Raw genomic sequence first — 25,362 nt, forward strand, 5'->3', positions numbered from 1 at the left:
CACCTCCAGAGCTGTGACCATGATGTCCAGATCACCCTCTGAGAAGCGCAGGGCACGCTGACGGGCCTTCTCTGGCGTTGCCATGACTCCCTGGGGCTGAGCAGTAGTGTTGAGGCCTCTTTGCAAGGCTGCAGTGTGCAGGGCGTGGCAGCAGACCAATTCGTCCCTTCCCCCTTTAAGAGCTGGTCGGCACCACGGGGTCTGCTGTCAGTGCAAAAATGACCGCACCCGTGCTGCGCCCCGCCTGGGCGCTATCCCTCTGGACCGCCGGCTTAGCGCCTAAAGAGAGTAGTGGAACGCCTCTTTTAGCGCTCCACCAACCTCTTAGGGCGAAGCCACTGAATTCCCGGCAACGGGGCGCTACTTTGGGGCGGGCGCTAACTTCGGGCGGGCGCTAAGGTTAGCGCCCCAAAACTGCCTATACTGAAAATCTAGCCCAAGGTGTCTTAGCGCCATTAGTGGGGAATAGTTTGATCAGTCTGTACTTGTGTAAGTAGCTGGTACAGACGATTGATAGTGCCTTCAACAGCATTTTTCAGGAGTTCTGGAGTGATGCAACATATGCCGGTGCTTTTCCATTCTTCTTTTGGCTAAAGGTTCTTTAATCTCCTCGAGGGTGGGAGGCTCCCTGGATATCAACATGTTAATTCTTGTATTTTTGGCTCTACCGATGAGCTCCTGAGGTGTAACTCTCGGTGTGGATGTGAGCAGCTCTTATGTTGTACTCACACCCTTGCTCGGTCAACAGATTTCCATTGGCGGCTGCTCGGGGCCAATTGAGGGCTGGGTGTCTTTTGTCCACAATCTCTTCACCACTGCCTAATTTTTTTTTTGAGCTGCTGTTTCTGCCTCTTCTGATAGTTGTGTCAGGTAGGCCTCCTTGTCTCCCTTGATGGCTGTCTCTTCTGGCCATCTGAGCTCCCTGAGCTGTGGAGTCTGGTTGAGTTTTGCCTTCCAACAGCACTATATCAGGTCGAGCGTCCCATCAGTAATCCATTTGGAGTGCCTGGAGCGTCTACCTCCTAGGATGTCTTCTGCAGTGCCACTGTGCTGATTTCTCAAAGTGGCCCAGTCAGTTTCCACATCACCTGTGGGCACTGCCAGTGCCTGAAAGTGGTTGGACAGTTCAAGTTTGAAATTATATTTTACTGATGGTGACTTGAGTTTCTTGACTTCAAACGGTGCGATGACTGAGCCTCTGGGGAGATCAGAATTTTTCTTCAACTTCAGAGCCACATAAGCTATAAGAAGATGGTTGTCCAAGTTGCCACACTCAGCGCTTCTGAGGACATCGCTATCAACAAACACGCCGATGCGTGTTTGTAATAATGTGGTCTAGTTCCTTTTTTGCTAGCTCCATTGAAGTAATGTATTTATTTTCTCAGAAAGAAGGTGCCCCATATCTTGAGGCCATGGGCAGTACAAAGGTCCACAAGTCGCTCACCATTGTCACTTTGTCATCCTTGGCCAAAATTCTATTGGTCGTACCCAAGCTTGATCTGTCGGTTTGTAGGAACGGAGGTTCCTAGCGAAAAGACTGAGTTCGACTCAGGCAATCAAAATAACGAACTTTAATGGAACAAAACAGGTTTTAACTGGAAACTGCTGGAATACATCGAATACAGGTCTGCTCTCATTGAAGGCTCCACGAGGACCGATCCTCTGGTCTGAAAGCTGACGTCATGATGTCATCATGTTCTTCCCGCCATTGGGGAATCACGTGACTAACGGCATGACGTCATCACGTTGAAACCGCGCTGTAAAGGTAACTAGACATAGTACAGTTAAACAGTGTAATTAAAGGTACAGACACAGGCAGTAACTACATTGCTGATAAAGGAATTATGTACAACCGCTCTGAGTCCTTTGGTGGCTCCGCCACATGCGCCCCCCCGGAATTGTCTTTAGCAGAAAAAGTGAGACGAGGGGGAGGTCTGACAAGTCTGTCTGATCGACTGCGATAACCTGGCAGAGGAAGTTGATGACCGGTGGTCGAGCTGGCAGGCGATTGTGGTTGAGCAGGTGCGGCAAGCGTGGTCGAGTTGGCGGGCGGCTTTGGTTGATCTGGCACGGCGGCTGCGGGCGGTCGGCCACGTTTCGGCGGTTGAGCGACGACGACTGGGCGGTCCAGGTCCAGGTGAGCCAGCTTCAATTGGTCCACTGAAATGTGATCTGGCTTTCCTCCGATGTCGACCGAAAGGATTTGTCTCCTGGTTCGATGACGCGGAAAAGACCAGTGTAAGGGGGCTTGAGCGGATCCCGATGAGCGTCGTGGCGGATGAATACATACTCAGCATTCTTCAGTTCCGCTGGCACGTGGGAGTTCTGTAAGCCGTGATTTGATGTAGGCACCGGAGCGAAGCATCTGGCCGCTTCCTGGTGGCTAACGAGTTGCTGGGAGGCGGACCGTGGCTCTGTGGGAGAAGGGAGGAAATCCCCTGGCACTCGGAGAGGCTGGCTGTAGACGAGTTCAGCTGAGGACAATTGCAGGTCTTCTTTGGGCGCCATACGAAGACCCAAAAGGACACATGGAAGTCTGTCCACCCATCCTGCACCTTGAAGACTGGCCCGAAGGGCGGCTTTAAGCGACCTGTGGAATCTCTCGCAAAGGCCGGTCACCTGTGGATGATAGGCGGTGGTGCGATGAAGTTTGGAGCCGAGCCCCTGAGCTACAGCGTTCCAAAGCTCAGAGGAAAATTGTGGCCCACGGTCGGAAGAGATGTCCGCCGGTACCTCGAAACGGGCAACCAAACAGGAGATGAAAGCTCTAGCGACGTCTGCTGAAGTGGTGGAAACCAAAGGAATTGCCTCTGGCCACCTAGTGGTGCGGTCCACCATGGTGAGGAGATGAGTATAACCCTGAGAAGGCGGAAGCGGCCACACAAGGTCCACACGCACGTGGTCGAAATGACGCTCCGGAACAGCGAACGTAGCCACTGGAGCTTTAACATGACGCTGGACCTTGGCCTTCTGGCAGACTACGCAGGTATTAGCCCAGTCACGGACATCGAGGTGCATACCTTTCCAGATGAACTTCGCCGACATAAGCCGTTGTGAAGCCTTCATCCCAGGGTGCGACAACCCGTGTATGGCATCAAACACCTTCCGGCGCCATGCGACCGGCACGATAGGTTGGGGAACGCCCATGGAGATGTCGCAAAGGAGCGTGGCGCCTGTGGCCTGGAAAGTGACGTCAGTCGCTTGGAAACTAGAGGGGACGGTTCTGTATGATTGGACCTCGGAGTCTGAGGCCTGATCTGCAGCCATGCGGGCGTAGTCGATCACCAGGTGAACCGCGTGGACCTTCGCACGGGAGAGGCAATCCGCCACCAGGTTGTCCTTACCAGACACATGTTGAATGTCCGTGGTAAATTCGGAAATAAACGCCAAGTGACGTTGTTGACGAGCGGACCACGGTTCGGCGGTCTTGGCCATGGCGAACGTTAGAGGCTTGTGGTCGACAAAAGCCGTAAAGGGACGTCCTTCCAATAAGAACTGGAAATGGCGAATGGCTAGAAAAAGGGCCAGCAACTCCCGATCGAAGGTGCTGTATTTTCTTTCATTTTTCAGTAGTTGACGGCTGAAAAATGCCAGCGGTCGCCACGTGCCGTTGACCCACTGCTCTTGCACTGCGCCGATGGCGTAGTCTGATGCGTCCGTGGTAAGGGCGATAGTGGCACCTGGAAGTGGGTGTGCCAGCATGGTTGCGTTGGCCAAAGCGCTCTTGGTGTTGTCGAACGCCTGGTCCATCTCGGCTGTCCAGCTGATTGGATCCTTACCGGACTTGCCCTTGAGGGCCCCGTACAAGGGTTGCATAAGCTGAGCCGCCTTAGGGATGAAACGGTGATAGAAGTTGACCATCCCCAGGAACTCTTGCATGGCCTTGACGGTTGGCGGGCGCGGGAAAGAGGTAACCGCTTCCACCTTCGTCATTAAGGGGACGTCGCCGTCCGATGTTATGCGGTGTCCCAAGAAATCGATCTGCTGCAGGCCGAACTGGCACTTGGCCGGGTTGATGATTAAACCGTGCTGGCTGAGGCGCGTAAAGAGGGTACGCAAATGGGAGATGTGCTCTTCCTTGCTAGCACTGGCGATGAGAATGTCATCAAGGTAGACGAAGATGAAGCTTAGGTCTCGAAGCACGGAGTCCATTAAGCGCTGGAACGCCTGTGCCGCATTCTTCAAGCCAAACGGCATCCGAAGGAACTCAAAGAGGCCGAAAGGGGTGATGACTGCGGTTTTTGGGACGTCTTGCGGGTGAACGGGAACCTGGTGATACCCCCGGACGAGGTCGACTTTGGAAAAGATAGAATTTCCCGCCAAATGGGCCGAGAAATCCTGAATATGCGGAATCGGGTACCGATCGGGAGTGGTGGCGTCGTTCAGGTGTCGGTAGTCACCGCATGGCCGCCAGCCGCCGCCCGGTTTCGGAACAATGTGGAGAGGCGAAGACCAGGGACTATTGGATCGGCGAATGATCCCGAGCCGCTCCATCGTGTCGAACTCCGCTTTCGCAGCTGCGAGCTTGCCGGGTTCGAGCCTTCTAGCCCGTGCATAAACCGGGGAGCCAGTAGTGGTGATATGATGTTCAACACCATGCTTCGTGGCCGAGGAGGAGAAAGTGGGCCTTGTCAGCTCCGGAAACTCTCCGAGGAGCCAAGTGAAGTCATCCGGAGGAGGGAAAGCGCAGGCAATAGAGCGTGCCACAGTGGTACTGTGGTAGCACAGAATTGAGTGGAAGGTGGCCGCGTTGATCAACCGGCGGGGCCGGACATCGACGAGGAGGCTGTTGGCACACAGAAAATCCGCCCCTAGGATGGCCTGTGAGACTGTGGCTGTGACGAATTTCCAACAGAAGCGCTGACCGCCGAAACAGACTTTGACCCGCCGCTTTCGGAAAGTTCGAATTGCTGCGCCATTAGCCGCTACGAGGGAAAAACCGTGATTCCCAGCCTGCATATCGAGCTTCGACGCAGGTAGAATGCTACACTGCGCCCCGGTGTCACAAAGGAAATGTTGACCCGATAGGGAATCGGTGATATAAAGAAGTTACCCCATAGATCCGACGGCCATCGCAACTGTGGAGCGCCCGTTAGACCCGGTCCTCCTTCGCCAGGAACGCTGCAGGAGCTTTGTTTTTGTATTGGGCGAAAAACTGCAGGGGGAGCGGCAGCATCATGCTTTCGTGCCAAAATGGGCGTGGTAGGAGCAGTAGCCCGCTGCAGGAGGGGCTGGAACCGCATCTGTGGGGGATGGGCACCTCGTGGCCGCGCAGCACTGCTGGGTTACAGTGAAAATCTTATCAGCTTCGGCAGCAAGCTCGGCGCAGTCTGTAATGTCGGATCTGGCTAGGGCAGCCTGTACCTGCTCCGGCATTTGATAGAGGAAAAGCTTCCGGAAGAGGAAGCATTCCGGTTTGGCACCCAAGAGCGTGAGCATTTGGCTCATGAGCTCGGACGGTTTGGAGTCCCCGAGGCCAGGCATCGTGATGAGCCGGCGAGCGCACTCTGACTTCGAGAGCCCGAAGACCTGTAGCAACCGTGCCTTTATCATATCATACTTGCTGTCAGTAGGGGGAATACCGAGGAGGCTGATGATCCGTGAGGCAGTTGCGCTGTCGAGGGTGGAGACTGTAGTGTATGTATCCGTCTTCCTTTAAGGAAACTATTGTATGTAACCGTTCACCTTTAAGAGAACTACTTTAGGTGTGGCACTACTTGTTTGGCTTCTGTATACTGTAATACCGACAGTGACCACACCAGTATATAAGTGTTGTGGCAGGATTGCTGGGGCAGATTCGCCCTGACCTTCGAATAGTAAAGACCCGTTTGTTTGTTACTCCTGAAGTCTGTGTCGTTATTAACAGTACAACCCACAGACTTTACAGTGGCGACGAGTCCGATCGTACCCTGCGGCAAGACTACCAAAGCAACTAAAGAGCGTCGAAGAGAGGCAACCGCCCTCGTCGTTATGCTGGGAGAAAACACGAGGCTGCAGCAATAGAAAGGAAGAAGACTTAGCAACAAAAGCTTCCATCAGCAACAGGCACTGACTACCCTTCTACCACGGTGCGGAGTGAGCCGATCAGCAGGAAACAAGGCGGCCGCGGAGACTGTGAGTAGGGGAAAGTGTAACGAAATCCGGAGGATAAGGGCTGTGCACTCGACCACGGTCGAGGGGGAGCAGAGCTGGTCAGGAAGGTGGGTCCAATGGCGTCGTGAGATAGCCGGACCGCGATCGGCGGGAAAAGCCGGGCAACGACCGAAGCCACGAAGCGCTGAGACCGGGAGCAGGCGCGGGAAGAGAGAAACTCAGCCGCAGCCGGGGAGGGAAGCACCGGACTGCGTGAGGGCTGGGAGGCGAACGGGAGCCGGGCGTGTGGGAGAGGCAGAGCCGACCAAAGGAGGCTGCGCGAGAGCCAGTCCAGCGGCTGAACTGTTCTCCACCAACAGGGTACCCAGCGCCGGTAGAGCCGAACGTGGGGGAGAGAGAGACAGAGCCGAGCAAGGGGAGAGAGACTGCGCGAGAGCCAGTCCAGCGGCTGAACTGTTCTCCGTGAACGGGGTACCCAGCGCCGGTAGAGCCGTGCGAGCGGGAGAGAAAGACAGAGCCGAGTAAGGGGAGCTGTGCGGAAGCCAGCCCAGCGGTTGAACCTGTCCGCTGTGGGGAAAGCGTACCCCTCCCACCAGGGAAGAAACGCGGGAAGCCGCCATTAGGCGGAGAAGACGACAGATGCGGGAGACCGCCATTGAAGGGGCGGGGAGAGAAGGAAAGAGCGGGAAACCGCCATTTTCGCGGGAAAAACCGCCATCTTAGAAATAAATAAATAATAAATAAGAATTTAAAGAAATACTTGTGCTGCTCCCAAGGAAAGGAAGATGCCTAAGCGAGGGAATATTAACGATTTTAATTCTGAGATAGAAGACTAGGCCACGTACGTGGAACGCATCGAGATCTATTGTGAAGCCAACAAAATAGAGGAAGACGACAAAGCGATAACATTGCTAAACTCGATGGGCGCAAAGACATACGGGCTCTTGAAGCATCTACTAGCACCAGCTAAACCGGCGGATCAGACTTTCGAAGGGATTGTGGCTGTTCTGAAGGACCACTTGAACCCCACACCGTTGATGTTGGCTGAACGATTCAAATTCTATGCAAGAACGCAACGGAAAGACGAAAGCAACGCGGAACATTTGGTCGAACTGCGTAGGCTAGCGAAATGCTGCCAGTTCGGAGGGAATCTGACAGAGGCACTGCGAGACAAGTTCGTATGTGGATTGTCCAAAGAAGGGACGCAAAAGCGACTACTGGAAGAGAACGACCTCACACTAGACAGGGCTGTTCTGATAGCTGCATCGCACGAAGCCGCAGCGAAAGGAACGGCAGAAATGCAGCTGAAGGCGGCGGCACTCGGGGTGGACCAAATTACCTCGAATACAACAAAATGCTATCGTTGTGGGAAGACAACGCACGACCAGAATCAATGCTGGTTTAAGAACCAAGAATGTAGGAAATGTGGCAAACTGGGTCACATCGCAAAGGTATGCCGGTCAGGGAAGAAGACCAACAACCAAAGGAAGCCACCACAAGAAAAGTACAGCAAGGTACACAAGGCGGCTGAGAAGAGTTCAGACGAACAGAATTCAGACTCAGACCCAAACAACCAGGAGCTGGGTAGTCTGAGAATTCACAATGTGGGGAGGGAAGCTGATCTACAAACTATCTGGGTCATGCTAAGAATAGCTGGAGTCCAAGTAAGAATGGAGTTGGACACTGGATCAGCTCTATCAGTCATCAATCGAAGGGACTACCACCGGCTATTCTCTCACATACCCTTAAGGAATACCAAGTTCGTATTACAGACATACACGGGGCATAAGGTATACCCCATGGGGAAGATAAGAGTCAAGGTGAGAGATAGGGGTAAAGAACACCCAAGAATGAACTTGTACGTATTATCTGAGGGAGGACCACCACTTCTAGGACGAGAGTGGATCAAGAAAATAGACATGGAATGGCACTATCTAAAAGCCATAATGAGTGAGGACTCGGTGCAAGCTATCAGCTCAGATTCTGAAACGGATGACGATAAGACCAACTCAAATATGGAAGACAAGGCTAAAATGAACTTGCCGACTATGGTGGAGAAAACGAAGACATGCATAAAGGCTTATGCTACCGAGAAGAATAAAGCTTCAGAGCAGAACTCCAGTTTGACAGAGAATTCTGAGCCTGTTCAAGTTAAGGACTTATCCACGACGGAAGAACACCGAACTCGGACTCAAACTTATTTCAAAGTACGACAACAATTAGAACAGTTGAGTTACCGTCTCGTACAAGAGATGAAAACAATGGAAAAATTCTGGGACACCGAATGGGAGAACCTGGAAAGACAGCAGAGGCAGCTAGCTCAAGCAAAGAGCGACCATAGAGCCATCGTGACCAATTACCGATCACATCTCCCTTATGATGTTCAGGAGTTAGAGTATTTGCATGATCTAGAGATACAGCATAAAGGCAAACCACGCTACACTGAGGATTTTGTTCTGCAATTGGAGAAGGAGCTAGTGCAAGCAAGGTTAAGAGAAGCTGAATCGCAGTGTGCACTTAAAGATATGCAGAAAAAAATCTTGGACATGGAAAAGAGAAACGCTTCTTTACCTGATGTGAATAATGTGGCCATGTTGCAAGAGGAGCTTATAGGGGCGAAACTGAAAGGAGCTAAGCAAAGGATGTTGGAACTTGAAACACAGAACCAAATCAGCAGTAACCAGCTATGTCGAGCAGAGAAGGAGTGCTATGGTCTACATGAGAAGGTGCAATATCTCTCAGCCCAGAATAAGGGACTACTCACTCAGTTAAATGAAAGTAATCAGAAAATGGCTGAGATAGACTGCAAGAATAAAGAAGATTTGATGGCAGTGAGACTTCGAGAGGCAGATAGCATAGCAGCCTTGGCTGAACTCCAACAGGAAATTGCGAAAGAAGCAAATGAAGAGGAATCTTCAGGAAGCCAGGCTGTTATTCCAGTTCTTCTCTACGACTCCTTACAAGCAGAGTGTGAGAAGTTGAAAGAACAGTATGAACAGGCCCAGGCTACAGTTCTGGAGGGGGTTAACTCAGCAACCTCCGAAAAGCTAGTTTCAGTAGAAGCATATGAACAACTAAAGGTTGAACATGAGCAAGAAGTCCAAAGGCTGCAGGAAATTCTTGATGAGCTCAAGGCCAAGACAGACTCATCGGTAGAAGTTCCATCCATAGATGAGAAATTAGAGGTGAAAGACATGGCAGAACATGAAAGACAAGATGTCCAAGAACTCATAAAAATATTGAAGGAAACCCAAGACAAATATGAGGCGGCAATGTCCGAGGTTCAACAACTTGAAGAACAGATTCAACTGGGAATCCTTTCAGTGGAAGAAAAGGAAACTGTAAGAAACACAGAGACTGTAAGAATGGTCCCTGAACATGAGCTAGAGAGCATCAGGGCGCAACTTTTCCGAGCGCTGAAAGCCAAAGTACAAGAGGAACAGAAGGTGGAAGCATTGGAGGAAAAGGTGGATGAAATGGAGAAGACTCTGATCCACAGTGTTCCCGTGGAAGAGTTAACGGTCAGCCAACTCCTTCATATGCTGAGGGAAAAGACTCTGCAATGGGAACAATCTGAACACGAGCTTCAATCTTCAACGGGAAGGAGTTCGGAGCTCTCAAAAGTTTGGGAAATAGCTGAGGTTGCAAAACAGACTTTACTGGGATGCCAAAAGTACGCTGAATCGCGTCTATGTGAACAACAGAATGTTGAAACAGCTGCTCCAGTAGAAGGATTGAATAGCCCGATCAATCAATCCCCGAGGGAAGGGGAAGTATTGAAATCACAAATGAGGTCATTAGTGAAGGATTTGCAGGAAACCCAGGAAGAGCGGGATGAAGATGAATGCATGAAGAAGTCTTTTCAAGAAAGATGTCTAGGGAAGGAACCAAAGTCAGCTAACGTCCAGATGGGTAAGGAGGAAGTAGAAGGCCCTCTCGCTGGCCTAACTCAGGACGAACCCGAATATTACCATGACCTGTTGAGTGACACTGAATATTACGAGGATGTGGTCTGCTCAAGTTGTGAGGAAAACTCCCAAAGTGCTGAAATCAGGATGAAACACTTAAGGTCTAAGGAACATAGAGAGTTGGTGGCGCTACAGCTGGCAGCCGAGAAAGGAGCCCCGAGAGTCTCAAAAAGGCAGAAAAGAAAAAGAAGAGGCAGAAGACAATAACTATCTAAAATATTATCACTTCTACCAGCTCAGGATGGGACCTACGAAAGGAGCTAAATTAGTTGAAAAGTGGGAAATTATCAAGACAGCCAGTTGGTTATAAAAGTCGGCACTGCCGGTTCAACAGGACGAAAGTTCAAGCTGTTACATCAAGGAAAAGGCTATGGAGGAGTCACACTATCCATGTGAACCGGCTACACCAAAGAGATGTTGTTCGGACCAAGTCAAGATCGGAGACTGAATCTGTGAACTGTTCCTGCAGAGACTGACTTTGTGGACTGTTTCCCACCGAGATTATATCTGTAAAGTGTTTTATATGAAGTTGAAGATATGTATGTTAATGGGACTCTGTAAGTAATAAGCTAAAAAGGGAGGATTGTAGTGTATGTACCCGTCTACCTTTAAGGAAACTATTGTATGTAACCGTTCGCCTTTAAGAGAACTACTTTAGGTGTGGCACTACTTGTTTGGCTTCTGTACACTGTAATACCGACAGTGACCACACCAGTATATAAGTGTTGTGGCAGGATTGCTGGGGCAGATTCGCCCTGACCTTCGAATAGTAAAGACCCGTTTGTTTGTTACTCCTGAAGTCTGTGTCGTTATTAACAGTACAACCCACAGACTTTACAGAGACCACGTAGTAATAACGGGTCTGATTCGCGACGATGTTCCTGATGGCGAACTGGGCTTCAGCCTGGATAAACCAGGTGTCTGGTTGTTGCTCCCAGAACTGTGGCAGTTTCAGAGTCACGGCGTTCGTGTCCATGCTGGAGAACTTCCGCGAAAACTGTTCACAAAAGTCGGGGTCACCAATGTAGGAATGGAGGTTCCTATCGAAAAGACTGAGTTCAACTCAGGCAATCAAAATAACGAACTTTAATGGAGCAAAACAGGTTTTAACTGGAAACTGCTGGAATACATCGAATACAGGTCTGCTCTCTTTGAAGGCTCCACGAGGATTGATCCTCTGGTCTGAAAGCTGACGTCATGATGTCATCACGTTCTTCCGGCCATTGGGGAATCACGTGACTAACAGCATGATGTCATCACGTTGAAACCGCGTTGTAAAGGTAACTAGACATAGTACAGTTAAACAGTGTAATTAAAGGTACAGACACAGGCAGTAACTACATTGCTGTTAAAGGAATTATGTACAACCGCTCTGAGTCCTTTGGTGGCTCCGCCACAGGTTCCTACTTCAGCTTTAAATTCTCCTAATAGGAACAGTAGGTCCCGCTGGGGTACTAATGGGAGAGCAGTATAAAACAGGTGTCAGCGAGGCGGCAGCCCGTTTTATATTTCTCCCGATTTTTATTTCCATTGAATTCCTTGACTCACTATCACCCATTTTACACTATCGTACAAAGTTAAGAATCCCTGGGGGAGAACTTCATTATAGCCCCGTTTGGGACGCTAAATTTTAAAAGTTTGGAAAATTAGCGCTAGGTGCTAATGTTTCCAAACTTTAAAAAAATTCAGGTTTGCGCTCCAAGGAAGTGGTGCGCTAAATCAAGCAGTCCACTTCCTTCTTGGAGCGCTAACCCCAAATATCAGGGCGGAGACTTCAGCAGCGCTGCACACTGGGCCGTGCAGTGATGCCACATTCAAAGGCTCCTTCCCTCCCTTAAAGGGAAGGGCCATCGCTGCAGGCTCTGCAATAGAAATATTACCGACCTGGACCACCAAGGCAGCTGCGATCCAGCCGATCAGCCTGACACTCAAGCAGAATGCTGGACTGATCGATCATGGGCAGGAACCCGCGGAAAAAAGCGGAACAAGAAAGGTAAATTTTTTTTAACTTACCTTCGCAACCTCACCTTTAATCATCATCCCTGAAGCGGCCGGCCGCCCGACGTTCGCCTCCTGCAGCTGTCGGTATTTTCGACCGGCGCTGCTGCAGGGGGCGGAAGTCAATTTCGCATCCGGGGCGCGACCGGGGTGATGACGTCACGATCTCCGAGCGCCACCGCAAAACTCCTGCTGAATATTGCGGAAATTGATGTCAGCACCATGCTCAGTCGAAAAGCCCCCCCGCGGGCGCTAACAGTAGGTGCAAAGGCACCCAATTTCGCTCCCAGGTATATGGATAGGAAATCAAGAATATTGGGTCCAGCCAGTTTGGGGTTAGAACAGACAATCCTATTAGAAGCTTCGGAGAGTGACAGATTTCTTTCAGTTGTAACGTAGATAATACACAAAATTAGCAGGGCGAGACCACTTTTTCCACATGGTCTTCCTACAGGTGCCAAACTTTGCATTCTATGAAATTGGCAGCATTTTACTGCGTGCTTGGCATTGGTGCAGTACAAAAGACTGAACTGCACTGATGGCAAAGCTCCTGTATAACATAGGAACATAGGAACAGGAGTAGGCCATTGAGCCCCTTGAGCCGTTCCACCATTCAATGCGATCATGGCTGATCTGCACCCTAACTCAATATACCCGCCTTTGACCCATATCCCTTATTATGGATTAACAAAAAGCTATCAATCTCTGATTTAAAATTAACCATTGATCTAGCATCAACTGCCGTTTGCGGAAGAGAGTTCCAAACTTCGACCACAATTTGTGTATAGAAATGTTTCCTAAGTTCACTCCTGAAAGGTCTGGCACTAATTTTATATAAATAACTGGGCTATTGGTGACTCAAACTTCAAACTTTACAGGAACTGCCATGATCTTCTGTGCACTATGATATCCTCACTCACTTATGGGCGTTAGCGTACTAAACAACAAGAGCAGCAACAACTTGCATTTATATAGCGCCTTTAACGTAGTAAAACATCCCAAGAAGTGTTATCAAACAAAATTTGACACCAAAGGACACTAAGGAGATATTAGGACAGGTGACCAAAAGCTTGGTCAAAGAGATAGGTTTTAAGGAGCATCTTAAAGGAAGAGAGAGAGGCAGAGAGGTTTAGGTAGGGAATTCCTGAGCTTAATGCTTCAACAGCTGAAGGCACCGCTGCCAATGGTGGAGCGATGAAAATCGGGGATGCGCACGAGGCCAGAATTGGAGGAGCACAGAGATCTTGGAAGGTTGAAGGGCCAGAGGAGGTTACATAGGATTACATAGGATATACGGCACAGAAACAGGCCATTCGGCCCAACCAGTCCATGCTGTCGTTTATGCTCCACTCGAGCCTCCTCCCGTCTTTCCTCATATAAATCTACCAGCATAACCCTCTATTCCCTTCTCCCCCATATGCTTGTCCAGCCTCCTCTTAAATACATCTATACTATTCCCTTCAACCACTCCCTGTGGTAGCGAGTTCCACATTCTCAGCACTCTTTGGGTAAAGAGGTTTCTCCTGAATTCCCTATTGGATTTCTTGGTGACTATCTTATATTGATGGCCTCTAGTTATGCTCTTCCCCACAAGTGGAAACATTCTCTCTGCGTCAACTCTATCAAAACCTTCCATGATTTTAAAGACCTCAATTAGGTCAACCTTCTGCCTTCTTTTTCAAGAGAAAAGAGACCCAGCCTGTTCATCCTTTCCTGATATGTATACCCTCGCATTTCTAGTATCATCCTTGTAAATCTTTTCTGCACCCTCTCCAGTGCCTCTATATCCTTCTTATAATATGGCAACCAGAACTGCACATGGTACTCCAAGTGTGGTCTAACCAAGGTTCAATACAGGTTTAGCATAACTTCCCTACTTTTCAATTCTATCCCTCAAGAAATAAATCCTAGTGCTTGGTTTGCTTTTTTTTATGACCTTGCTAACCTGCATCGCAACTTTTAGTGATTTGTGTATTTGTACTCTGAGGTCCCTTTGTTCCTCTACCCCGCCTAGACTCGCACCCTCCAAGTGATAAGTGACCTCCCTATTTTTCCTACCAAATTGTAATACCTCACATTTATCTGTGTTGAACTTCATTTGCACAACTATTTGCCCATTCTGCAAGTTTATTAATGTACTCATGTAATTTGTTGAAGTCCTCCTCAGTATTGACTATTCCCCCCCTGCCAATTTGGTATCATCCACAAATTTAGAAATTGTGTTTTTGATTCCAAAGTCTAAATCATTAATGTAAATTGTGAACAGCAGTGATCCCAGCACTGATCCTTGTGGAACACCACTACCCACCTTCTGCCACTGTGAATAACTACCCTTTACTCCCACTCTCTGCTTTCTGTCTTGAAGCCAGCAAACTATCCATTCTGCTGTCTGTGTGGAGTTTGCACATTCTCCCCGTGTTTGCGTGGGTTTCCTCCGGGTGCTCCGGTTTCCTCCCACAGTCCAAAGATGTGCGGGTTAGGTTGATTGGCTATGATAAATTGACCCTTAGTGTTAGGGGGATTAAATATGTGGGGTTACGGGGATAGGGTGGGATATGTGTTGGTGTAGGGGTTACGGGGATCGGGTGGAATATGTGTCGGTGCAGGCTCGATGGGCCGAAATGGCCTCTATCTGCACTGTGGGGTTCCTGTGATTCTGTGATTCTGTGCTTCTTGTCCCCTGACTCTGCATTCTTTGAGCTTATTCATGAGTCTATTATGGGGTACCTTATCGAAGGCCTTTTGAAAATCTAAATAAATTACATCTACTGCATTACCATTGTCTACTCTCTCTGTTACCTCTTCAAAAAATTCAATAAGGTGGGTCAAAGCAAGATTTTCCCTTTTGAAATCCATGCTGACTATTCATTGTTACACTTTCCATTTCTAGATGTTCTTCTATTCTCTCCTTTAGTAGGGATTCCATTATTTTTCCTACCACCGATGTTAAGCTGACTGGCCTATGACTCCATGGACATGTTCTATCCCCCTTCTTAAATTTAAGTATTATACATTAGCTAACCGCCAGTCCTCTGGCACTACACCTTTTCGAACGAATTATTAAATATGTGCAGTAATGCCTCCGCTATCTCTTCCCTAGATTATTTTAAAATGCGTGGATGCATTTTATACAGGTATGGAGGGGTGAGGCAATGGAGGAGATGGCAGAGATACAGAAGGTGAGGCAATGGAGGAGGTGACAAGAGATAGGGTGGGTGAGGCAATGGAATAGGTGACAGAGATAGGGAGGGTGAGGCATTGGAATAGGTGATAGAGATAGGGAGGGGCGAGGCAATGGAGGAGGTGACAGAGATAGGGAGGGTGAGGCAATGGAATAGGTAACAGAGATAGGGAGGGGCGAGGCAATGGAATAGGTGACAGAGATAGGGTGGGTGAGGCAATGGAGGAGGTGACAGAGATAGGGAGGGTGAGGCAATGGAGGAGGTGACAGAGATAGGGTGGGTGAGGCAATGGAGGAGGTGACAGAGATAGGGATGATGAGGCAATGGAGGAGGTGACAGAGATAGGGTGGGTCAGGCAATGGAATAGGTGACAGAGATAGGGAGGGTGAGGCAATGGAGGAGGTGACAGAGATAGGGTGGGTGAGGCATTGGAGGAGGTGACAGAGATAGGGAGGGGGAGGCAATGGAGGAGGTGACAGAGGTACGGAGGGTGAGGCAATGGAATAGGTGACAGAGATAGGGAGGGTGAGGCAATGGAGGAGGTGACAGAGATAGGGTGGGTGAGGCAATGGAGGAGGTGACAGAGGTAGGGAGGGTGAGGCAATGGAGGAGGTGACAGAGATAGGGAGGGTGAGGCAATGGAATAGGTGACAGAGATAGGGAGGGTCAGGCAATGGAGGAGGTGACAGAGATAGGGAGGGTGAGGCAATGGAATAGGTGACAGAGATAGGGAGGGTCAGGCAATGGAGGAGGTGACAGAGATAGGGAGGGTCAGGCAATGGAGGAGGTGACAGAGATAGGGTGGGTGAGGCAATGGAGGAGGTGACAGAGGTAGGGAGGGTGAGGCAATGGAGGAGGTGACAGAGATACGGAGGGTGAGGCAATGGAATAGGTGACAGAGATAGGGTGGGTGAGGCAATGGAGGAGGTGACAGAGATAGGGTGGGTGAGGCAATGGAATAGGTGACAGAGATAGGGTGGGTCAGGCAATAGAGGAGGTGACAGAGATAGGGTGGGTGTGGCAATGGAATAGGTGACAGAGATAGGGAGGGTCAGGCAATAGAGGAGGTGACAGAGATAGGGTGGGTGCGGCAATGGAATAGGTGACAGAGATAGGGTGGGTGAGGCAATGGAGGAGGTGACAGAGATAGGGAGGGTGAGGCAATGGAGGAGGTGACAGAGATAGGGAGGGTGATGCAATGGAATAGGTGACAGAGATAGGGAGGGTCAGGCAATGGAGGAGGTGACAGAGATAGGGAGGGTGAGGCAATGGAGGAGGTGACAGAGATAGGGAGGGTGATGCAATGGAATAGGTGACAGAGATAGGGAGGGTCAGGCAATGGAGGAGGTGACAGAGATAGGGAGGGTCAGGCAATGGAGGAGGTGACAGAGATAGGGAGGGTGATGCAATGGAATAGGTGACAGAGATAGGGAGGGTGAGGCAATGGAGGAGGTGACAGAGATAGGGAGGGTGATGCAATGGAATAGGTGACAGAGATAGGGAGGGTCAGGCAATGGAGGAGGTGACAGAGATAGGGTGGGTGAGGCAAGGGAGGAGATGACAGAGATAGGGTGGGTGAGGCAATGGAGGAGGTGACAGAGATACGGAGGGTGAGGCAATGGAGGAGGTGACAGAGATACGGAGGGTGAGGCAATGGAATAGGTGACAGAGATAGGGTGGATGAGGCAATGGAGGGATTTGAAAACAAGTATGAGAATTTTAAAATCACGCGATGCCAGACAAGGAACCAATGTAAAATAACAACAGAAAATGCTGGAAAAACTCAGCAGGCCAGGCAACATCCGTGGAGATAAAATAGAGTCAATGTTTCGAGTCAAACTCTTTGTCAAGACTGGAAAGGCACAGGAAATGAAATAGATTGAAAAGCCGGGCTGGGAGAGAACAAAAGAGAAATGAAGAGACATTAAGAGGTATTCAAAATGAGATGAGATGGTGATAGGACTAGTGGAGACAAAAGACGGCTCTAGATGAGGTGTGAAATGCGCTGGCAGAATGAGAGACAGCTGCCATGTGAGAGGGAGAAAAAAAAGTAAAGAAAGAAAAAAAGCGGGCGGGGGGAAAGGGCCAAAACAAAGGTGGGGATAAAAAATAAGTAAAAATGTAATGGGGGCCAAGATTATGATCTGAAATTGTTGAACTCGATATTGAGTCCGGAAAGCTGTTAAGTGCCTAATCGGAAGATGAGGTGCTGTTCCTCGAGTTTACGCTGAGCTTCCGTGGAACAATGCAAGAGCCCAAGTATAGTGAGGTCTGAGTGGGAATGGGGCGGTGAATTAAAATGACAGGCGACCGGAAGCTCGGGGTCATCCTTACGGACTGAACGGAGGTGTTCCGCAAAGCGGTCACCCAATCTGTGTTTGGTCTCCCCAGTGTAGAGGAGACCGCATCGTGAGCAGCGAATACAGTATACTAGATTGCAAGAAGTACAAGTAAATCGCTGTTTCACCTGGAATGGGTGTTTGGGACCCTGGACAGTGGGAAGGTATAAGGGCAGGTGTTGCATCCCCTGCGCTTGCACGGGAAGGTGCTGGGCGAAGGGGAAGGGGTGCTGGGGGTGATAGAGGAGTGGACTAGGGTGTCTCGGAGGGATCGGTCCCTATGGAATGCTGAAAGGGGAGGGGAGGGGAAGATGTGTTTGGTGGTGGGATCACTTTGGAGGTGGCGGAAATGGCAGAGGATGATCCGTTGAATGTGGAGGCTGGTGGGGTGAAAGGTGAGGACAAGGGGAACCCTATCGTGGTTCCGGGAGGGAGGGGCAGGGGTGAGGGCAGAAGTGCGGCAGATAGAACGGACATGGTCGAGGGCCGTGTCAACCACGGTAGAGGGGAATCCTCGGTTGAAGGGAAAGGAAGACATGTCGGAAGCACTGGTGTGGAAGGTGACATCTTCGGAGCAGATGTGGTGGAGACGGAGAAACTGGGAGAATGGAATAGAGTCCTTACAGGAGGTGGGGTGGGAGGAAGTGTAGTCCAGGTAGCTGTGGGAGTCAGTGGGCTTGTAGTGAATGTTGGTCAATAACCTATCCCCAGAGATGGAGATGGAGAAGTCGAGGAAGGGAAGGGAAGAGTCGGAGATGGACCATGTGAAGGTGAGGGAAGGGTGGAAATTGGAGGCAAAGTGAATGAAATTGTTTAGTTCAGGGCGAGAGCAGGAAACGGCACCGATACAGTCATCAATGTACCGGAAAAAGAGTTGAGGGAGGGGACCCGAGTAGGACTGGAACAAAGAGTGTTCCACATATCCCACGAAAAAGCAGGCATAGCTAGGACCCATGCGGGTACCCATAACAACACCTTTGATTTGGAGGAAATGAGTGGAGTCAAAGGAGAATTTGTTCAATGTGAGAACAAGTTCAGCCAGGCAGAGGAGGGTGGTGGTGGATGGGGACTGGTCGGGCCTCTGTTCAAGGAAGAAGCGGAGCGCCCTCAGGCCATCCTGGTGGGGGATGGAGGTGTAGAGGGATTGTACGTCCATGGTGAAAAGGAGGCGGTTGGGGCCAGGAAACTGGAAACTGTTAAAGTGGCGGAGGGCGTCCGAAGAGTCGCGGATGTAGGTGGGAAGAGACTGGACAAGGGGAGAAAAGATAGAGTCGAGATAGGAAGAGATAAGTTCGGTGGGGCAAGAACAGGCTGAAACGATGGGTCTACCAGGGCAGTCCTGTTTGTGGATCTTGGGAAGGAGGTAGAAGCAGGCTGTGCGGGGTTGGGGAACTATGAGGTTGGTGGCTGTGGGGGGAAGATCTCCAGAGGAGATGAGATCAGTGACAGTCTTGGAAATGGTGGTTTGATGTTCGGTAGTGGGGTCATGGTCCAGGTGGAGGTAGGAGGCGGTGTCGGAGAGTTGACGTTCAGCTTCTGCTAGGTAGAGGTCGGTGCGCCAAACAACAACAGGAGCACCCTTGTTAGCAGGTTTAATGACAATGTCAGGGTTGGATCTAAGAGAATGGAGTGCTGCAAGTTCAGAGGGAGATAGGTTGAAGTGAGTAAGGGGAGCAGAGAAATGGAGACGGCCGATGTCACGGCGGCAGTTAACGATGAAAAGATCTAGAGAGGGTAAGAGGCCAGGGGGAGGGGTCCAGGTAGAATGAGAATTCTGAAAGCGGGAGAAAGGGTCAGCCATGCGGGGGGAAGACTCCTGGGAACCAATGTAGGTCAGCGAGCACAGGGGTGATGAGTGAATGGGACTTGGTACGAGTTGGGATACGGGCAGTAGTATACTAAAGTCATGCTCCAGCCAATTAAATCAGTATTGACCTGATTATGGATTTGAAATGACTATTGCTGATATTAACAGATGGACACTCAATGGGGGTAATATTTAACTTGCTGCCCGGTTGTGAAACTGGCATTGCAGTTTGGCCACCTGTTGTGGAAACCGCCTGATTTTTATTTCTGCTTCCAGGTTTACGCCCTTGTAGCAAGTTGAAAATCTAGCCCATAGGGGGGAATTTTAACCCCAAAAAACAGGTGGGATGGGGTCATGTGGAAGGTTAAAATATTAAAATGTGAATCCCGACCCCAACCCGCCTCCAACCCGCCCACTTCCAGGTTTAACGGAGGCGGGAAAGGGGATGGGCAGCCAACCCGCTCCCAGGAGGCAGGTTGGCACTAAATATTATAATGAGGATGGAAGCCTCTGATTTAACCTGCTGCGCAGGTTTAATTGTGGCCGGCTGGGGTTCCCGGGCCTCGGGATTCCTGGCAGCTGCAGTGAGGTGAGGACAGCCTCGAGGAGCAATCCTTGTGGGCCAAGAGGAGCAGGAGTGCTTCCTCCCGGCTCCCCAAGCTCCCCCACCATCAGCCTCCCCCATACAACCCCCGCCCCCCCGGGGTCGGGGATCGGACCCGATGATTGGATTTCCCCCTCCCCGCACTGGGGATCAGACACCCCTTGGATCGGGGATCAGACCCCCGCCAGAGTCGAGGTTCAGACCACCCCGGGATCAGGGATTGAATCCCCCAGGATCAGGGATTGGACACTCCACCCGGGATCGGACCCATCCCCCCTATCGGGGATTGGACCCACCCCGGGATCGGACCCACCGCCCGGGATTGGACAGCCCCCGGAGTCGGCGATTGCACCCCCACCGGGGATCGGACCACCCCCAGAATCAGAGATTGGACCTCCACCACCTGCCCACCCTACCAGGGATCAAACAGCCCCCGGATCGTGGAGTGGACCCCCACCAGGGTTGAAGACCCACCCCAGGATCGGGGATTGAACCCCCCTGGGATCGGGGATTGGACACCCCACCCGGGATCGGACCCATCCCCAGATCGGGGATCGGACCCCCGGGGTTGGGGATCAAACCACCCCCAGGATCGGCCCTCCCCCGGGGTCAGGGCTCACACCTACCTGTGGTTGTGGCCTCCTGCCCAGTGTTCCCTGCTTGACCTGAAGCCAGCCTGTCAATCAGGCTGACCTTCCGGCGGGGAACCTGCCCGTAACGTCACATGCACGTAGTGGAGTTAAAACTCACAGCGTGCAGGGAGACCCGGACTTCCGGGTTTCACGTGCTCTACTGGGCCCGCCTGCTCTGGGCAGATTAAAAACTTAAAATTCTGGCCATTTTAAAAAGCATCTCAATGAACTGCAGCAAACAGAACTCATGGCTAAAATTACAGCAACGTCTCCAGTAAAAGCAGGGCAATTTCTCAAATTATGTGTGTAAAATCAACCCCAGTCACTTATAGCAGTGCGGTCTCCAGGCTTGATTGACAGGGGAATTACCCAATCATCTCAATTCGGGCCGGGAATTGTTGTATCACTATATGCAGCCCTTTTTAACATATAAATTAACCCATTATTTTGAACAGGTTGACACTTCTGTTCAAATAGTGGGCAGTGGCATGTTACACAAGCACGCTAAGCATTCATCCACTAATATCAGCAACAGTATTTTCTAACCTTATTTGTATGCCCACGTTACAATTAGGATAATCTGTTTTGGGAATTCTTGCTCTACTCCTTGTAATAAAGAGAGACTTTTAAGGGGGCCATTTAGGGTTAACATGATGTATTTGGCAAATTGGATACAAATAAGAGTCTCCCTTTACTTTTAATTCCTAAACAATAAGAGAGTCATGAGCAAGCTGGAATCCTTGTAAACAGAAATATCTGGCTTTACCTGCAGGTACATGTAGTAATTATAAACAAAAAGGCACCGACAGTTCAAATGTAAAGTTAGTGTGTCACGCAACATTCTAAAAATATCCAAAAGTTATATAGTCGTGACTAAGCTGAGTGATTACACAAGGGTGTCAAAATCTTCAGGCAAAATACTGTAAGGAGCTTTAACTTTAGTTACCAGTTTTGTGAACTGATTTGAATGAGATCATCTTCACTATCACTTTGTTATTATTAATAAATAACGTGGGTATAAGCAAGTAAATACTGCACCAACATCATACTCAGTACAGCAAAAATCAGTTATTGTCAAGTGGATGATAAAAAGTCTCAGGGAAATTAGAAATGGATTATAGGCAGCCTAAAGGCTTTCAGGTAATTTGACAATCTTACTTCACAAAGCCTTTTTTTCTTTTGGTCTTAAATTTTCTACCTAACTTGAAGGCGCTGGCTCTTGCAAGGGGAAGGTTCCACAGGTGCTGATGGTTCTCTGCAGCCTTGGTCATGTTGCTGTTCTGCAAATGCGAGCATAGACAGTGAGTTTTAGGCCAGGCTATTTCACTGTGGGGAGGCAACACAGCTGGATTTGACCCTGTCCTTACATGCCATCCACACGCACATATTTACCAGCAGGAGTCAGTAGGTAGTAATCAGGAGCAGAATCCCTCTCTTTTTTTTCCCCCTCCCTAGCCTAGAGGTACTGAGCACAATTGTAGCACTCTAATTGCTACCTTGCCTGAGATCTATTAGCTCATCACAGACCATGAATTGTTACTCTGGGTGGCTGTGCATATGTCACGTGATGCACTTACCCACTGAATCGATTGCCGGAGCCATGAAGGAAGCTTAACTTGTTTTGCAGAAATACAACCGAACAGTAATCACTTCATAAACTATCTGTGCTTCATTTTATGGTAATAACCACCAATTGTGCGGCTTGTGAGATCAGTGAAGTTTCACCAAGGGCCCTGGGGTTTTTTCCCCAGTGAGGACTGACAAAAATTACATTTAGCACCAATAGCAAAAATAAAAAATTGTACCTCGTTGAATTGGCAAGGAGAGGCACTTGCTGTACATCTTTTTGTAAGGGCTGTAATAAGGCCAAACTTTGGGGAATGAATTTATGGGGCAATCAAACTCCTCTACTGTGACCAACATGGAATGCATGTGTGCATTCGTTCCAAATCTGATTTAAGATGATTCCAGAACCCAGTGCTCCCAACGATTTCTAGGATGTGCCCCCTGTGAGCACTGCTTCCTGCTCAGAATGGTAGATTGCAGAAACCACCCCTTTAATTACAGTTGGTAGACTATCTCGTTACATCCTGCAATTAACAGTAATCTAAAATAAGAGGTGGAATGCATCACAAAGTTCTTCTATGACAATAGTAGTCAACATGGGCAGAGAACGTGGGCAGTTCTTGATTTATAATTATCTTACCAGTTGGATGCTGATTCTGTAATTTTTCCCATTTGTACAACGGGTTATGGGACCCCCTAAGCCCATCTGCCAACCATCCGCTGGGAATACAGTATAAACGCAAGGACCAACAACTGGTTTCAATGGCCATGCAGGTTCAGCGATCCTTCTGCTGTGGGAACTGGCAGGTCTCAAAGTCAGTATAGCAGACCTTACTGAGGTTAGACGGATTGGGACAAGGCTCTACAGAAGCAGGCATGATGGACAACATCTCCAAGGCATAGCTTTTGCCAAGAACTACCAGAGAACTAAAGCCCTCCGCAATTGGAAACCAATAAATGAACGCCTTCTTACAGCTCTTTTGGTTAATAATTATCAGTACTAGTCGCATATGCCCTATGATAAAGATGAGCTCTACAAATGATGTAAAACACCCCATGGTTTTAACATTTGTCATGATTAGAATATCACAGATAGAATTCACCTTTTCTGTAAAGTGTACCTCATGCCTTTCCAACAACTTATCAATGAATTTCACGTTAGTCAACATAACATATCTGAAATGCGTCTAACATTTATTTTGTCATTTACTTTAATAAGCTTTTTTTTGGCTTTTACGTTTTTTTTTCCGATGTTGGGTGCTGATGGTATTATTGATGGCTTGGAGGAGCTATTGAATCTCTTAGTAATTTAAATTTAGTGATATTTCTGTGTAAGTTGTTTTTTTTTAGAAAGGAACAATACTGACAGTGGGTCCAGTAAGGAACAGGTAACAGCTTTTCAGTCTTAGTTAAACTGGTGAACGAGCAGACCAGTCATTTGCCATCCCATTCAGCTCTGTCCAACTGTGGAAAGCTGCTGGCATTGGGAATGGCACATGCAAACCACTGATGTAATTGTGGACAATAACTTCCTGTTCTAAGTACTTCCTACGGGCAGAAATTTCCCATTCCAAATATTAGCTCCACGGTTTTTGTTGGCTAGGCATACAGTAAAGCAACAGCTTGCAAAAGGAAATTCCTTCTCACATATATGTGAAGAAACCAAACTGACTGTACCACAGTCTTCAAAGATAGCTTGCGTGTTAATGGATTCCTAGCACCGACAATGCAAGTTTGGTCTTTGTACCAGATCTGAATGTGAGTTATCTCCCAAAAATCAATCACTTACTAATTAAAATTGCTGACTTCAGACTCAGACAATACTCATAGTTTTGCTGTGCTCTTCTGTACCACAAGATTAGCATGGAATGCTTCTTTGACTGTGGTGTCAACCATGGCTCAGTAGGTAGCACTCTTGTCTCTTAGTTCGAAGGTTAGAATGGTTCAAGCCCTGTTCCAGAGAGTCGAGCACAGCAGCTAGACTGACACTTGAGTGCAGTACTGAGGGAACGCTACGGTGTCGGGGGTGCCGTCTTTCTGATCAGACATTAAACCGAGGCCCCGTCTGCCCTCTCAGGCGGTCATAAAAGATCCCATAGCACTATTCAAAAGAGAGCAGGGGAGTTCTCCTGGTGTCCCAGCCAACATTTATCCCTCAAACAACACCTAAAACAGTTGGTCAAGTCATTTAGTTCATTGGCGTTTGTGAGAGCTTGCTGTGCGCATAATTGGCTACCGCATTTCCCACATTACAACATTGACTCCACTTCAAAAGTACTTCACTGGCTGTAATGCACTTTGGGACATCCTGAGGTTGTGAAAGGTGCTATAGAAATGCAAGTCTTTCTTTCTTTCTTTGATTGATGTGTGGAGAATTAGCTACATACCTACTCTTTACTTTGGCAAACTGTTAATGACTTACTTCCAGTCAGACAGGTAAAATCTCTGTTGAATTAAAATTGTTAAGACCTCGGGGTGGAATAGTTATCTCAAATAGCAATTAAATCCGTATCAATTTTTATGTACTATTTTTGACGTGTGTTTGAAGAGGCAATGTGTCAAGCCTTATAGCATTAGATTAGGAAATATTGCAGACAACAAATATTATGAAATTTATTTTTTGGGGCCTGCCAAGTCCAGAATGGTAGTGTACTGTGCCATAGCCTGGAAGACCTGGTTTTGAATCTCACTCTTGCCTGATGGATGTTTGCTCTGGGCTTCCCCCAGATGTTAAATTTGCTGATCTTGGCTGGATCATCAAGAGCAGTGCCAGATGGCTTCCTTTCTGAAGGGAGGGCATTAGGGAGAGAGCATTAATGGAACTCCAGCTTAAAAGTGCACTTTGTAGCAAAATATGGAATTGATGAAGGGCATAAAGATGGTTGCGGTCATCCACTCATGCCTCTCAGTCAGTCCAGGATGTTTAGCGCAGGAGGCCGATGAAATAAGGGAAGAAAAAAGTAAAGCTAAATCAATTGCATTTTGCTGATAGCTTTAATTGTACAAAAAAAGGATGGACAGTTGGCAATGCAAACAATCACAGCTTGAGAGTTTTCCCAGCAAATTCAAATATGTCCCCAAAAGGTTTACAGCAGGAATGTCATTTTGGAATATCTGGGTATATTTTTAATCATACAAACATTGAAAAGTACACAAAGAAACATGTTGAGCTG

The sequence above is a fragment of the Somniosus microcephalus genome, chromosome 3 (assembly GCF_052327205.1).
Source record: "Somniosus microcephalus isolate GS21.2 chromosome 3, FLI_Smic_1.0, whole genome shotgun sequence".
Classification (NCBI taxonomy): domain Eukaryota; kingdom Metazoa; phylum Chordata; class Chondrichthyes; order Squaliformes; family Somniosidae; genus Somniosus; species Somniosus microcephalus.